At 42.0% G+C, this 15,133-nt stretch overlaps 1 protein-coding gene across 1 annotated transcript in view; it reads left to right on the forward strand.

Moving 5' to 3' along the window:
- Window positions 1–863: 863 nt before the first annotated feature.
- ADCY7 (adenylate cyclase 7) overlaps window positions 864–15,133 on the forward strand; it is a 59,804-nt gene continuing 45,534 nt past the window's right edge. The window contains exon 1 of the mRNA XM_021536135.2: window positions 864–1,007. The gene's annotated coding sequence lies outside the window, so the exon portion shown is untranslated. The remainder of the gene's footprint in view (window positions 1,008–15,133) is intronic.

Consider the following 15,133-nt stretch of genomic DNA (forward strand, 5'->3'; position numbering starts at 1 on the left):
GTCCCCCATGTGCAGCCTGTGGCGAGGCGGGGAGCTCTGCCAGAGCCGCCACAGCAGCGGTCAGATGTAAAACACACTGGCTGTAAACTTCTGTATTTTTCAGAGTCCCGGGCAGAATTCTGTTTTCGCATCTGTACAGCGTGAACGCTTATGGGGGGACACACGGAGCCCCCGAGCCGTGCGGGACGGGGGCTGCAGACCTGGAGCGGGCAGAGCTGAGGGGAGAGCCCCTCACGATGGCGGGGAGCCCCTGACCATGAGGGGGAGATCCTCACGATAGTGGGGAGACCCTGACCATGAGGGGGAGACCCTGACCATGATGGGGAGACCCTGGCCATGAGGGGAGAGCCCCTCACGATGGCGGGGAGCCCCTGACCATGAGGGGGAGACCCTGGCCATGAGGGGAGAGCCCCTCACGATGGCGGGGAGCCCCTGACCATGAGCGGGAGACCCTGACCATGAGTGGGAGATCCTCACGATGGCGGGGAGACCCTGACCATGAGCGGGAGACCCTGACCATGATGGGGAGACCCTGGCCATGAGGGGAGAGCCCCTCACGATGGCGGGGAGACCCTGACCATGAGGGGGAGCCCCTCACGATGGCGGGGAGACCCTGACCATGAGGGGAAGACCCTGGCCATGAGGGGAAGACCCTGGCCATGAGGGGGAGCCCCTCACGATGGCGGGGAGACCCTGACCATGACGGGGAGCCCCTCGGGCCATGCCCCGGCGGTGCCGGCGGCGCTCCCGGCGCGGGAGCAGAGGCAGAGGCAGAGGCAGAGGCAGAGGCAGAGGCAGAGGCAGAGGCAGAGGCAGAGGCAGAGGCAGGAGGGGCGATGCCGCCGCGGTCCCGCCCCCGCCGCGCCGGGGAGGCTCCGCGGGCCCCAGAAACACCTCGGGCGGCGGCAGCAGGAGGAGGAGGAGGAGGAGGAAGAAGAAGAAGAAGAGCAGAGCCCGGTCCCAGCCGCAGCCCGAGCCGCTGCCTGCTGCTCTCCCGCCGGCCGCAGGTGAGACCGCCCCGCGAGTGAGGGCTCGGGGGTCGCGCTGCGCGGACCGCGACACGAGCAGTGGAAGGCTCGATAGGTTTCCCGTACAATGGTTATTTACTGCCTCGTATGACACCACTAGATACACTTGGGAACAGCGAACAAATGTTGAGATCCATAAACGTTTTTTCCAAGTTTTTTTTTTTTTTTTTTTCTCTCAGAAAAGGGAGGTTTGGTAAAGCTGCGAGGCCTGAGTGTTGGCACATGAATGGAGAAGTTAGGGGGTTGTATTTTGTGCTCAAAAGCCAAAAGCTGGAGTTTTTTTAGTAGAGGGTATTTCAGATCCTTTTGGATTGCACTTTTTTAACACAATAGGGCTTTAAACTGCTGAAGGAGGTACTTAAATACCTCTGCTTGAAATATCCGCAGAAGTTTGGTTTGTGTCTTGTTTTACTGCTGAATAGGTAAGTTATTTCTAATCTCCATGGGATGTGTTATGGCACTTTTATAACAAGTGTTAATAAAGGGCTTAAAACATTTTAAAACGTTGTACAGCATCGGATCACTGTTGCTGGGATGTTGATGCTGCCAGCGGCAGGTGAAGGATATCCTGGGACACGGACAAGCCATCACCAGGGACCCAGGACTCTGTTCAAGTCTGTAAAGCCTGAGACCTCTGTCATAAGCAGTAGGATATGGTCAGCACAAGTGCTGAGAACTGGGCAGAGACACTTTGAAACCCTTTCTGGACATGCAAAGTAAATATGCAGTGTAAGGTTTGAATTTGGTTCAGCAGAGAAGTCTGTTTTTCTCCTGCCAGATGTGTTATATTTTATTTGTATTACTGAGAGCCTGACACACTTGGTTGTGGCCCAAGACCTTGCCATGATAAGTGCTGTGCAAATATAAAGTGGGGAAAATCCACACAAATGTACCTAAAAACTTTGGTTTTGATTCTCATAATTCTCATAAATTATGAGATTTATTATAGGAAAAAAAGAATCTAGGCACTGCAATATGAAAATTTCTTCATAGTGGGAAATAAGCTGTAAATGTACCTGCATTAGTGACCTTACTGTTTTCAGCCAAAATTCATAATGGAGGAGTTTGAGGGGTGGTGATTCTTGTTTGTTTGTTTGTTTGCTTTTGGGGTTGTTTTAATAGAAAAGAGTGACCTGGAAACTTCTAAAAGGAACTCATTCCCCCCTTCTCCCCCCACCCCACCAAAAAAAAAAAACAACCAAAAAACCAAAAAACCAAAAAACCAAGTGAACTTGTTCACTTGATATCTTTATGTCTAAAAAGGAAAATTACTATAAAGCAATTTTGTAGCTATTATAGATTTTGAAGGCTACTAACAATAATTTCCAATACTATTTTTAGAGCAAGAGAAAAACTCCAGGAGGGTTTAATGCTTGTGTCAAGGTCAAAAGTAAATATTTTTTTTTCTTTGTTTAGTTATCCTGATCTTTCAAATGCTTAAGTCCTGAAGGAAATCTGAAAGGATTTTTGTGGTCCCCCGTAGGTGGAAAGAAAATGTTTTGAGGTGTATTTGCCAAAGTCACCACACCTTGACAGTTTCCCATATCCAGAAGTGTGGAACAGAACTGAGGTGTGTGTGGAATACTGCTCTGAAAACAGTAAACCAATACGGAAGATTTCTAATGGCTATTATGGCATGTTAGTTTTGCTTCCAGAAGCCATTAGTGACAGCAATTAGGGTCATTGGGGGTTCTTGTAAAGCAGCCATTAAACTTCTTAAATTTTTCTTAATGAAGCTAATGTCAATGCCGCTAAGAGAAAACAAGGGAGAGACTTCATTCCCTAATGTATGTGGGCATTTATGTCCTCACAGCTTGTGCTGAGTGAAAAAGCAGGTGCTGGTGCAGAGCTAATTAGTTTAAAGTGTAAGCCTAGAGATGATGATCACTGTTTCATGTCAAGGTGGTTGTTTGTGTAATTGCCAGTTGCTCTTAGATTAAAAATTAGAAAAAGACAGTATTCCCCATGGAATTATAATAAAATCTCTAAGTTGGAATCTTAGATTTATTCTTGTGTTACACCTTTGACATGGGTTTAACGTTACAGAATTTATCAAGATTAGTTTATTGTTACAGAATTTATCAAAATTACTTGTTCTGATTTTAACTTATTATGAAGTCTGTAAAATATAGAGTGAAATACTTCACCCAGTTATTGTTCCCTCAGTCTTACAGTTTGTGGTGAAGCCACGTTTTATCTTTCTGAAAAAGGATCCAGCCTACTTGGATTTGTTCCAGATTAATACAATGCGCTCAGCATCTGCAAAGCTTCTGTATTGCAAGCGTCATTTAGGACTTTTCTTTATAGAAATACGGATTTTTCTGTATAGAATTGTGTGAATCGGGGTGTGTTTTATGTCCTCGGAAGTCCGGCTGGGGGCTGAGGTGTGCGGGAGCAGCAGTGGGTGTGCGGTGGTGGCACCGGGGAGCCGCTGCCCCTCGCTGCCCTCCGCTCTCCGCCACAACCAGCCGAGATCTCGAACATCTCCAAAGACTTGCGCTCAGCCAAAACGTTACAGACCTTCCTGCAACCAGCAAGGCTCTCCAGGTGAAAGCCGGGACCTGCTTGAGCCAAAGAGCTCTCTCTCCTACCCTAGTAAAACCCGGTCAATATTCAAATTGAGAAGTGCAGGGTCTAAAACACCATTTGAGGAGTTAACAGGTTCTTTCAAAGGCTGAATACCTTATATAAAGAGGGAGATAACCTGTTCAAGTAGCATCTGCAAAGTTTCAAGATGATGGTCTGCAAAACTGACAGGATGTCATGGTGTGAAATAGTTTGTAATCACTGTGCGCTCAGATCATCTTGTATTACAATAAGGAAGTGCAACTTCTTCCTCAGGCCGTTACAGCAGACTTCACGAAGAGTCCGTCTTGTGTTTGAAAAAAAAAAAAGAGCTTTATAGTTTTGTATTTTACATTTTGAGAACAGTAAAGATATTGTTCTTGGATTTCCTCCTACTCTTACAAAGCCAGAACATTTTCAACTGGAAAAAAATGCTGCCTTAAAAAAATTATGAGTTTTACAACACTCTTATCTCATAATAAAAATCATTATCATTGTTATCACCAGAGACTTGGAAATTGCTTTTAATAACTGTTGTTTGCCTTTGACCTCTAATACCATCCTATCTTCCTAAGCCTCCTCAAATAGGATCCAGGCTGTGTCTTGTGGTGCTGAGCAGCAGGGTAGTCCATAGATGCAGGCAGGGGGACAAGCCATACATTGGATCTTTCCTTTGGAAGTGTTTTTCTTTGCTCAGTAATAACATATGATAGCAAAATATGCTGTAATGACATTTCCTGCACACCATGTGTAGGTCACTACTGCTGAGCATTACCTCTTCAGTTAACAAGATTTAGGGTATAAAAGGTGGAATGATTCTGTGTAGGTTACTCAAAGAAACAGCAGAATTTAAGTAGAAACTGGGGCTGCTGTTCCTTTTCCAGCCAAAGCATTGCTTTACCTCAGTACCTTGGAATTATGACATGTGTTAAAATGTGCCCTCCAAACAGCTTTGTTTTGTGTAGTCTCTTTTCAGTAGCACTTTTACAAAAAATAAACAAACCTTCTCCTCTGTAGTAGCCAAGCTGCTGGTTTGATTTCTCCAGCACAGGCCCTGCCGTTCAGAGGCTTTAAAGAAGAGCCAACAGAAAGAAAGAAAGTTTTTAGAAAGAAATAAAGTAAGAAACAAAGTCAAAGCCGGCTCTCCTGTGACAGCAGGGCTGTATGCACAGCTTTTCCTAAGAGCTTCCTTCGCAGCTAATGGCCAAAATGCTCCTCTCTTAACAGCTGTTCTGTAATCCTCTTTTCAGCATTAAAAGTGGCTTCTGGTCTGTAATTAGAGGGAAGGAACCAACAGGGTGTGTTTAACTTCTGTCTCTGGGCACAAAACTAAAGTGAATAAGCAATGATTCTAGTTGAAAACGAAGTAACAAAAATTACCAAGGCTGCAACTGGTGTAAGTCAGAGAAAGGGGACAAGTTTCTTTGAGCAGAGCTGGCTGTTTGTGGCAGCCTCTCCCTCAGCTGCTGTGTTCACGCAGTGTCTGTGTGTTTGCTCTGCTCAGGTTGCTGCTGGCGCCTTCTGGCAAAGTGAAGTGCAGGAGGTAAAATTCAGGCTCATTCTCCAGTGATCCTGCGTCTCTTAAGGGCAGTGATGGGGCTTTTGTCCCACCTTCTGTTCTGTGGGATGCACAGACAAGTACTGTTTGTCATGCAACTTGTCATTCAGCCCACAATAAAAGAAATGTATTTTTTTGAGGTGTTCAGCAAGAATAGCAGTAATTTTTTTTTTTAAATAATGCTGCCTTGTAAATGGCTTGTTATAAAGCCACAAGCTTAGTCTCAGAATCAATACAAAAATGCTTAAAAGGGTTTTAATAAAGTTGTCAGGTCTTGAGACTGCTTGCTTTATTTCAAGGAAAGAGACAACATAGTAAATATTTTATAGGTAGACAAATGTAGAAGTAGTTTGCCTGTGACTGTATATTTTTGGCTTTAGGTTGTTACTTTTCACTCCACGAATATTTGTTATGACTAATAATGATAAGTTAGAATTTCAATGAGTTGAATAAAATATTGTAGTATGATGCTCTTCATTTATAATACAGCTTAGGTTTCAATATTTACTTATTTACTTAATGTCCAGTCTGGGTCATTTTCTGCTTAATTTATATAAAAAATATACATTCATTCTGAGGGGTTCTTTGAAAGAACTAGTTGATGATCAAACCACCTAGCAGTGACTAATTACTTGAATACTGTTTTCCATTCAAGTAACCAAAAGGGTGAGGGAACAAGCATTCCAGGAGGATGACAGAGCACATGGAAGGGCTGGGCAAGGAGTGCAGCTGAGAAGGAGCTCACAAAGGTGAACTGGGACAGACTAAGCTCACTGAGGTTTATCCAAACTCAGCTGAAATTAATGGAAATGGGTGATAAAGCCCTGATCACTTAAATGCCAGATATTCTTAGCATCTGGCTCAGGTTAACCTGAGTCCATCTGCTGCGGTATTTCAGGCAGGATCTGCTTGCTCAAACAAGTTCAGACATAGGCTGTGGGGAACAACACGGATTGGGTCAAGTTGGGAGAGGATAAACTTTGTGCTGGAACTTTTCTGTGTGTCTTTCTCTTTTTTCCTGTTATTGCTACTGAGCACATGTGGGAGTAAAACAAAAAAATAAGTCACGGTAGCAGAAGAGAATTTTGGGTTCAATTTTCTCATTTGAAAGGAAGTTGAGGTACTGCTATCAGAACTTTCTCACTTCTTGACACCCTTTGCCTGACCTGCTGCTCCTCCTTTGCTGGCAGTTTCAGCTGTGAAGATGACAGGTATGTAAACACCAAGGAAACAAATATTTATGTACTTGTGAGACACATGCTTGTTGCAATAAACAAATATAACAGAGAATGTGTCAAATATATGTCGGCATTACTAATGCACTTTAATCAGGATCTGGGTTTTGAGGTTAAAATGCATCTTCCTCTAGATTTGACGTAACTACCAGTCACTTTGTATTCTTGTGAGCAGATTGAGTTTTCAGGTTTTTGGGCCCAATTTTGCTCTGTTATGAAGTATCCACCTTGTTCAAGATATTTATTTTTTCTTCCAGCAAGGTTTTGTGTATATACAGGAGGGCATGTCCTCTTTTGTGAATGTCCTGGGACGTTTAAATCTCTTTCTGCTCACTTGTTAGGTAACAGTGACTAATGATGTTTGGGTAAAAAAAGTGGGTTTTTATCCTAGAAATATATGATTCTGAATATGAACACAGAAGTAAGCATGCTGAAGGCTTTGATTTTTATGGTGCAGCTAAGCAGGCTCAAGGAGCAGCTGTCACTAGAAGCCAGCAGCTCTGTTCACTTCCTGCCCCTGTGCTTCCACCCCGCCCTGAACTCAGCACTGGTGCTCATCTGACCTGCTGCAGAGATGAATCATGAAGCTAAATGGACAAAACGCAGTTTTTTTTCATAGGATAAGCATTTTTTAAGTATGGTTTTTTTTTCCTCTGTAGGAACAGAACAACCAGGCTAGAGGAAGTGGCCAGAACACATTGTTGAACTTCTAGAGAGACAGGCAGGGACAATTCCCTCTGCATCAGTGGTGGCTGTACTGTACAATTGGGCTCCTGGTTATCCAAGTAGTAAGTTATACTTCTGAAACATGCTGGAAAAGTGACCTGGACTCTGTTTTGGTCAAACGTATTGCCAGTTGATTTGTTATCCCAATTTCAGTATTTCTTAAGAGGTCTTAACAGAGGTCTGTTCCTCTTGTACAGCAGGAAATGAACATAAAAATATTTCACTGTAGTACTTTTTAAAAATCATCAATTTTTTTGTCAAGTTCCTGAGGAGTATCCTGTTTTGAATTTAGTAGTTTTTGCTTTTTATTTTTAGATTGCTAATTGTAACAATTACAAGCCCGCACTCCCTCCCTCAGGATGCTGCACTTTTAAAATAAGGCAGAAGATGCTTTGCGGTGCTACAGCAACAGTTGAGTTGATGTATATTATGGTTTGCTTGAAAATGTGCAGTCTTGCTGCACATTAGATAATAACAAAAAATTCACATTGGAAGGTACTCAAAGCTAGGAGTTGCTCGGAGAAAGTGAGAACTTGATTTGATAACAGTACGAACACCATGATTACCTTTCAAAGAAATAGGAAAACCCCAGTATAGTTACTTGGTGAAGACAGTTTGATGCAGTTTTTACAGTGCCACAAAAGGCAAAATTCCACACAGGCTGTTTTATTTTCCCCAGCGAGCTGATGTGTTGATTGCTTGCATGTTCAGACCTCACTTGTGGAGTTGTAGAACATGATCCAGTGACACAGGTTGTCAGAGCAGAGCTGTATGTGGGTGTTAATTGCTTCTGGTCAGGTGCAGACCAATTATTTAAGGATCTTGTTAGATAAAGGAGATTAAATTGCAATTCATTAATAATATATAGGGAGTGTAAAGGGGGAAGTTTTGCTTTTCAAAATTCCGGACAAATTTAAGCAAGAAATAAGAGTTGCTCTTTTCTTATATTAACTCTGTATTCCATAACCATTTGTCAAGCATGTTTACACTGTGAATTTGGATGTAGGTGTAGCTGAACTGGTTTATCAGAGTAGCATTAAACACTTGTTTTGCATGTTGAATTAATTTCTGTCCTACTTTTGTGCAAGCAGCTGTACTTAGAAATATATTCTCCTGTACTTTTTTTAAACTGCATTGTTTATGGTTAGGCTTTTCCTGGAGCTCTCTGCTGCCATTAAGAATGCATATATGTAAAGATGCATAAACATCTATTGGTATAAAAAAGAAAACTAAAGCATCAGTTCTGAAGGCCACAGAATCCAAAATATTGTTCTTGTTTCTTTTTATCTTTCTGAATGACAGCTTCATCCTATTCTGTGTATCAGTATCCCAGGCATCATTCTTTGGGTTTGTGCATTTACAAACAGCCAATTTTCAGGAAGCAGTGGCCAAAAAAAAACCACCTGAACAACCAAGCTTACTACTTGCTGGTAATTCTGAGGAGTATTGGTTGTAGAAAGTACAGGAACTCTGGGAACTGGAAAGCCATGAATCGCATGTTGCAGTTTTTACATGCTATGAAAATCTCATTAGAAATGGAAGGATTTTCAAGAGGCGAAAAAAGTGAGACCAGGAGGAGAAGGAAAGATTTCTTTAACTGTGCACTGCCCTCACAGAATTGGGATAGGTTGCAGGCAGAGGAGACCTAATTATATTGTATTATTATTGCATGATAATACTGCAGTGGACCTGGGAAGAACTTGCCCTGATCCAGAGTCAGGCTTGGGTTAGTGCCCTTGATGGGAAGGCACTCTGGAGATACCAGAAGGGAGAAGGCAGTGTATGTCTTCTGAAACCTGGTGTATTTTAAAAGCCCTTCTGAAGGCAGCTGCCTAACACGTTGAAAATCAGGTTATCCAGAAATACTTTTAAATTGCTGTAACCTGAACTGTGCTGTCAGAGCGGTGGCCTGGCAGTGGGCAAGGGGAAGTGTGTCAGTTCTGAGTGGGGAACAGCTCCACTGCCTCATGGTTGAATTTTAATAAGTTCTCTTTTTGTCTGCAACTTAGTGATGGTATCACCCTGATTTGTGCCTTCTTTGCAAGGCACCAGCCAGCTGTATTTGTATCCACCCTATGTGCAAGTGCTTTTAACACCTCAGGGTTCTGGGTGCTGCCTCTCTGCACCCACTCACTGAGCCTGGACCTTAGGAACAAATGCCCTGGACATTAAAACCAGTTCTGACTCTGTCTTTTTAAAGTAAATAAACTTTTCTGGAGTCTCATGAGCTAGAAATACTTAACTCTTGGAGGCATGAGATAGCTGACAGTCACAAAGACATAGAGCTAGTAGTAAGGGGAATTTTTAAAGAAGTTTTCCAGGTGATGCTAGTGATTGCCTGTCAGTGCAGAACAAATTATACAGCATGCTTTTTGCCATATCTTCCTTCTTTGAAGTGCTCTTTAGGATTTGGTCAATGCTTCCCAGGGTTCCCATATCCCTGTTCCTGTATTGACACCCCCAGCACGGGCTTTTCTTTGCTCTGTGAGAAGGATCCAAGCAGCCTTTGATTCCTCTTCCCTGTGCTGCTCTGTGACCCTCTGGCCAGTCACGGACCCTCGGGTGGTCTGTTGCATGGTTACCATACAATTTGAGTTCAGACCTGAAAAACTGGTTTTTAAATGAACCAACCACCTGTTCTGCTAGGGAACAGCAAGGCCAGGTGATTGTGGATGATCTTTGCTGGTGTCTCATTCAGCAGAGGAGGCTGAGTCCAGGTGATTGTGGATGATCTTTGCTGGTGTCTCATTCAGCAGAGGAGGCTGAGTGCTGCTCATTCCTCATTGCAGTGCCAACCAGCCAGCTCTTCCTGTGTCCCCTTGTCACATGAAGGGCTGTTAGTTTAAAGAGCTTTAGTAATGTCCAGGCAAACTTCAGGTATGTGTCAGCTCCTGTGACAGCCAGGAGGAATTTGTGATTCCAGAGCTGCTTGTGATAGCAGAGCTTCCTCACCTCCCAGCTGTGCACCCAGGTGGCATAAATATATATTCTTACACCAGGGAAGCAACATGGTAATTATGATCACACTCGTTTTTTAGACAATCAGCTGAGAGGGTGGCTGCACAAAACGTTGTCAGGGGCAAGTTAAATAATGCCTTAGTTATTACTTGTGTATACTGTTATCCAACATAAAGTAAACATGAGACAAATTATTCTGCTTTTCTTTACAGGAGAGGCTGTGAGTTTGTACACTGGCAGTTACTATGGGAAATTTTACATGCTATTAATCCTCAAGTTTTAATAGATCTGCTGATAATTTGTTTCTGTACCTAGATAGGCCGTGTTCTTTGCCATGATAGCCTTTAAAAAAGTCTTTGATAATTTGGACAGATCATTTGTAGCACACAGACCGTATTGTGTGCCTTTTTATTGGAAGTAAAACTTGAGTCAGAATGATCTCAAGATGTAGTTTTCTCTAGTTCTAATCTCCTTGAGATGATTGCTTGTATTCCTATTCATTAACTATTCATTAATTGTTTATTCCTTCCTATGTTGCTATATAGCTAACCACATGGAACATAGGTAACAGTGAGTTTTAATAACATGATGGTAACCTGAGGGGACACTGCACCTTCCTTGCAGTATTGCCAAACATAGCTTTTGGTTGTGAATTGTTTACAAAAAAAAAGCCTTTCAGAGCTGTATGCTGATTTCTCACTGCTTTTATGAATTTTTACCACCTTTTGGCCTAAGGTGAGTTCTTCTCAATAGTCACATGCTAAAAACTTTGTTTAAAACACAATTTTGTGATTCAGGATCCACTAAAAATCTGCTAACATTGATATTCTCATAAAATACTAATGCTGTGTCAGTGGGCTTAAACATTCTTATAACTTTTTTCCTGTCTTATTGGTGAAGTCAGCAAACTTTTAAACTCTTTCTTAGGACCTTTAGTTTTTTTATATCTATTTCCCAGTAATTTCAAACATATTAATTGAAGAAATACATGGTGAAGATTATATGCTCCGTTTCTGGATTCTGCCACAGGGTTTTGTATTGATGCAGTTACCTTGGGTTTGCACTGTAGCTTGCTTGTGCAAGAGACTAATTTGAGGCCAGAACTAGGCATACTGCCTGCTCAAAGTCAGAGTACTGACACAAAAATCTGCCTTTATTGATGAACTTCCTGGCTCTTCTTTTGTTTGACTTCTGCCAGAATGAGAATCTGCCTTTTCTTCTTTGGGATTTCTTGATCTGCAGTCTGAGTTCCTTGATGCGTCATTCACTGAATCATCCCTGTTCCTCACACTGACCTCCTCTTGATCCTTTCTGTAGGGTCATAAAACCAGGGCAAATTGGGAGAGTCACTCAAGGGCTCAGAGGAGGAGCCAAGTGCTGCTCCCTGGCTGCCAGTGGGGAGCCCCACTCGTGTCTGGTCTGCCTCTGGGGAGGTCACTCACGCACGGCCCTGGCAGCGTCCCTGGGAAGCACAATTTGTGCTAACGTTCACATTCATCTCAGCCAAAGGAGGAAACATTCAAGGAAATTGAGAAAATCTAACACCACTTAGAAAAATTAATGTATTGCTTACTATTCTTGCTGCCCTGAATATATTTTTTTGCAAAATCTTAAGTTTTGTTTGTTGTGGCTGATTTGAGTCCTTGCTTTATGTTCACAGTACAGATTTGTTTCCAGCCATATGTTGGTAAAGTGGACATCTAGTATTCACTGTACATGTAAAATCTCTCTTATGTGTAGTTTGTTTGATGTGCAGCTTTGATTTCACTTTATTTTACTTCTTTTGTTTGTCATCCTGTCTAGGAAATCAGGATTTCATAAGTCAGTCGTGTGGGTGGAGAGTTCAATGAATGTTGGTTTCCATGTTCATGATATTTAGACACTAGCTAGTGTCTAAATGTAAAAATGTGTCTTAATGTTTTCTTAATTTGTGCTTGACATCTGCAACTGACAGTGTACAGTATGTTTCCCTATGGGACACTTTTTTCTTGTACCCCACTGGTTTTCTTTGAATGTCACTTGAACTTCTGCACATTTCTTGCAGATCTGCTGTGTCCCACGCAGTTTTTTGAACTCCACCTAAAGCTGGGAGCTTGTGTGAAAGACATTGAAAGCCTTTTTCTATGCTTGTCACGGAACACTTTCAATGTCTTTTTGTAAAAAAGACTTTAAAAAATGCTGTGGAGCAATTGGTGTTTTGAGAATTAAGTTTTGATTGTTTCCTTATACTTAATTCCAACTTATTTTATCATCTGTGGTTTCTTTGTGCTTATATGTGCTTATAGGTACTTTTACCAAATAGTGATGAAATTATTGGTATAGTTCAATGTATATCTGTCTGAATAGAGTAATTGCTAATAGTCATTTTAAGGAGTGGATTTAAACAAAAATACCTACCAGACATTCCTTCCTTTCCTTGTTCTAGGTCTGTATGCTTAGGTTTAGCATGATGATAAAGTAGTAGAAGTTGGGTGTAAACCATTGTTTTATGATTTAAATGAATGTTACAGAATTTTTATGTCTGTGTGTAATACATAGAGTACCTAAAAATGTAGATTTGCCTGTTTTATGCACAGGTAAGGTCACTGAAAGGTTGCATATGGCTTATGATTTTCCTTGCCCTGAAACACTTGGATGTTAGTTCCTGGATAAAATGGGCTGCCTCAGTGATAAATATGAATATGGGGTTTGTCATATTGTGCATTACATTGTATTTCAGTGGTTTCTGCTTCATTTGTTGAAATTAATTTAAAACCAACAAAACGAATGAACTGTTAGTGTATGGGGTTTGCATTTGTAAATATTTGTGGAATGTGTTACATCAGAAACACTAAAAATGTAAATGTTTGTATTTTTTTTCTCACTGTGAACTCATGTCTTTTGAAGCTGGTAATCAAATGCAAAAAATACCTGGTTTAGAGATTAGCCTCTGGAAGGTGTGCAAGATAAAAACCAGTAGGAGCTGGAAATTGGTCACAAATGATTGATATTTTTTCTGTTTGTGTACTTAACTCCCTTCTGTCTAGAAGAGTGAGCTAAACTTTTCAAATAGTTCTTTTTATCTGCAAAGTCCCTCAGTTCTTCCTCCCCTATTTCTTGCTCTTGAATACAGATCCTTCTCGTGTATATCTTGCCATGCAAAAATTGTAAGTTGGAAGGGAAGAGCATCTTTTTTTTAATCTGTGTGAAATGACTGGATTTTTAGGTAGCAAACTTGAAGTGTGTTTACTGGTGAAAGCATAAACCTGGCAGCCAAAATATGTGAGTGGTGCTCACAGGGTGATTCTAGCAAGTCTGATTTATTTCTGGCTTTTTCATTCTGTGAAATGTTGATAGAAATAAGAGTACATGAGGTCTTATTTACTCATCCTGGAAGCTCCCAGACATAAATGGAAAATGTTCTGGACATTAACAGTAATTTGGCTGCTGGAAGTTGCCCAAAGTACTGGCAGTGTGTTCTTGCTCTTACTGAAAAATAAAGTAGCAGCTCTTCTTTCTTTCATAAGTGTATTTGTGTTTGGATCCTGCTCAGCAGCCTGTTGTGAAAGTCATCACTTCTAATTGCACCGTGCCCCAGGGACCTCCACAGGGCATTGACGGGCTCAGGACTGACTCAGAGCTGAAATTATTGACGCTGCTCATCTAGAAAAATGATGCAATTACAACTCTTCTCCCTGCTCTGGGAAAGGATCTTGGATCTCCTCTTTCAGTTTTCAGAGGTGGGGTGGGCCAATCTGACTCGAGTGAGTCTTCCTTGCTTGCATATATTTATCAATCCCTTCTTTTTACAGTTTTGAATATTTCCTGCAGGTCAGAGACTGTGCATAACTCAACTGTTAATGGCTTTTGTCATGTGTTAAAATAGAAAATTTCAGACCACCCTGACTACTTGCCTGGTGCTAAAGGCATTGAGAGGTCTGGTTTCCCCTGAGGAGCTGATCTCTTCTGTTCCTGGCTCTTGCCTTGCATCTGTCTGGGCTGTTCCTCATCTTGGGGCACATGTGGGAGCACAGTTCCTCCCTCCTTAGCATTTAGGCTAAGGAGCACATTCCTGCTGTCACCTCGTTGTTCTGCCTCTGCTCTGCAGCCAACTGCTCTCAGCTATCCCAGCTGAGCTGCCCTCAAAGCTGCTGTACACCATCACCGATCCTGTCTGCCTCTTGGGCAAAAAGGAACAAAACCTAGGAGAGATAAATGGTTATTTTTGTGTTGATCTGTAGTCCTAGAAACAGTGACATGCACATACTGAAAGAATGATGTGGCAACAACATAGAATAAGTGGTGAGGAGGAAGAGGGAAGAGAAGAAGAAACTTGTTGAGCAAATATTACTGTAGACACCCCTCTTGTGGAGCCAGGATCTGTGGGTTTATTTCTTTAAAATGAACAGCAAAACTTTCTGTTTCTGTTCATTAAACTGACCTAAACTCTGCATGTAGGGAGGATGGAGATTTATGAATAAGCTGCTGAAGAAGTTTGCAGCTGAGCACATCCCAGACACCTCTGATTCCCCACGTGGGCCTCCCCTGTGGGGTCAGGTTTGCTGCTCGGGCAGGGACGGAGCTGCACCTTGGCAATCAGGCATTGGTGGCAGTACCTCAGAAACAGTGCTGGTGTTTCAGCCACGTGAAAAGAATGGAAAGGAGCCTCGTGATTCCATCCCCTGTTCTGTCACACCATTGCTCAGGGACGCTGATTCCATTTGCTACTGAAAAACTGGCATTAAAAGATCCCCCGAGTTTCTGTAAGTGCATTTAAGCCCTGGTTGCTGTGTTGTTTTTGTAACCACCATGTCTGTCAGTGGGAGCTGAAGCACAGGCATTCTGCTATCCTTAACATTATGCATTCTTATCTAATTATATATTTATTTTTGAAAATATAATGCTATTATGAAATAACTTAATTATTATTTTATGTGATATTTAAAGTCCAGCATTTTGCTTCCTGCCACAGCTGAACAGACATTCTCCTCCAGGAATTGTATGTTTCTGGAAGTATGATAATAAAGTCCAGCAAATATTTAAGTGCCAGCAAAGAGGTTTGCTGTAATAAGTTGTTATAGTCC

The sequence above is a fragment of the Lonchura striata genome, chromosome 13 (genome assembly GCF_046129695.1).
Source record: "Lonchura striata isolate bLonStr1 chromosome 13, bLonStr1.mat, whole genome shotgun sequence".
NCBI classification, from domain to species: domain Eukaryota; kingdom Metazoa; phylum Chordata; class Aves; order Passeriformes; family Estrildidae; genus Lonchura; species Lonchura striata.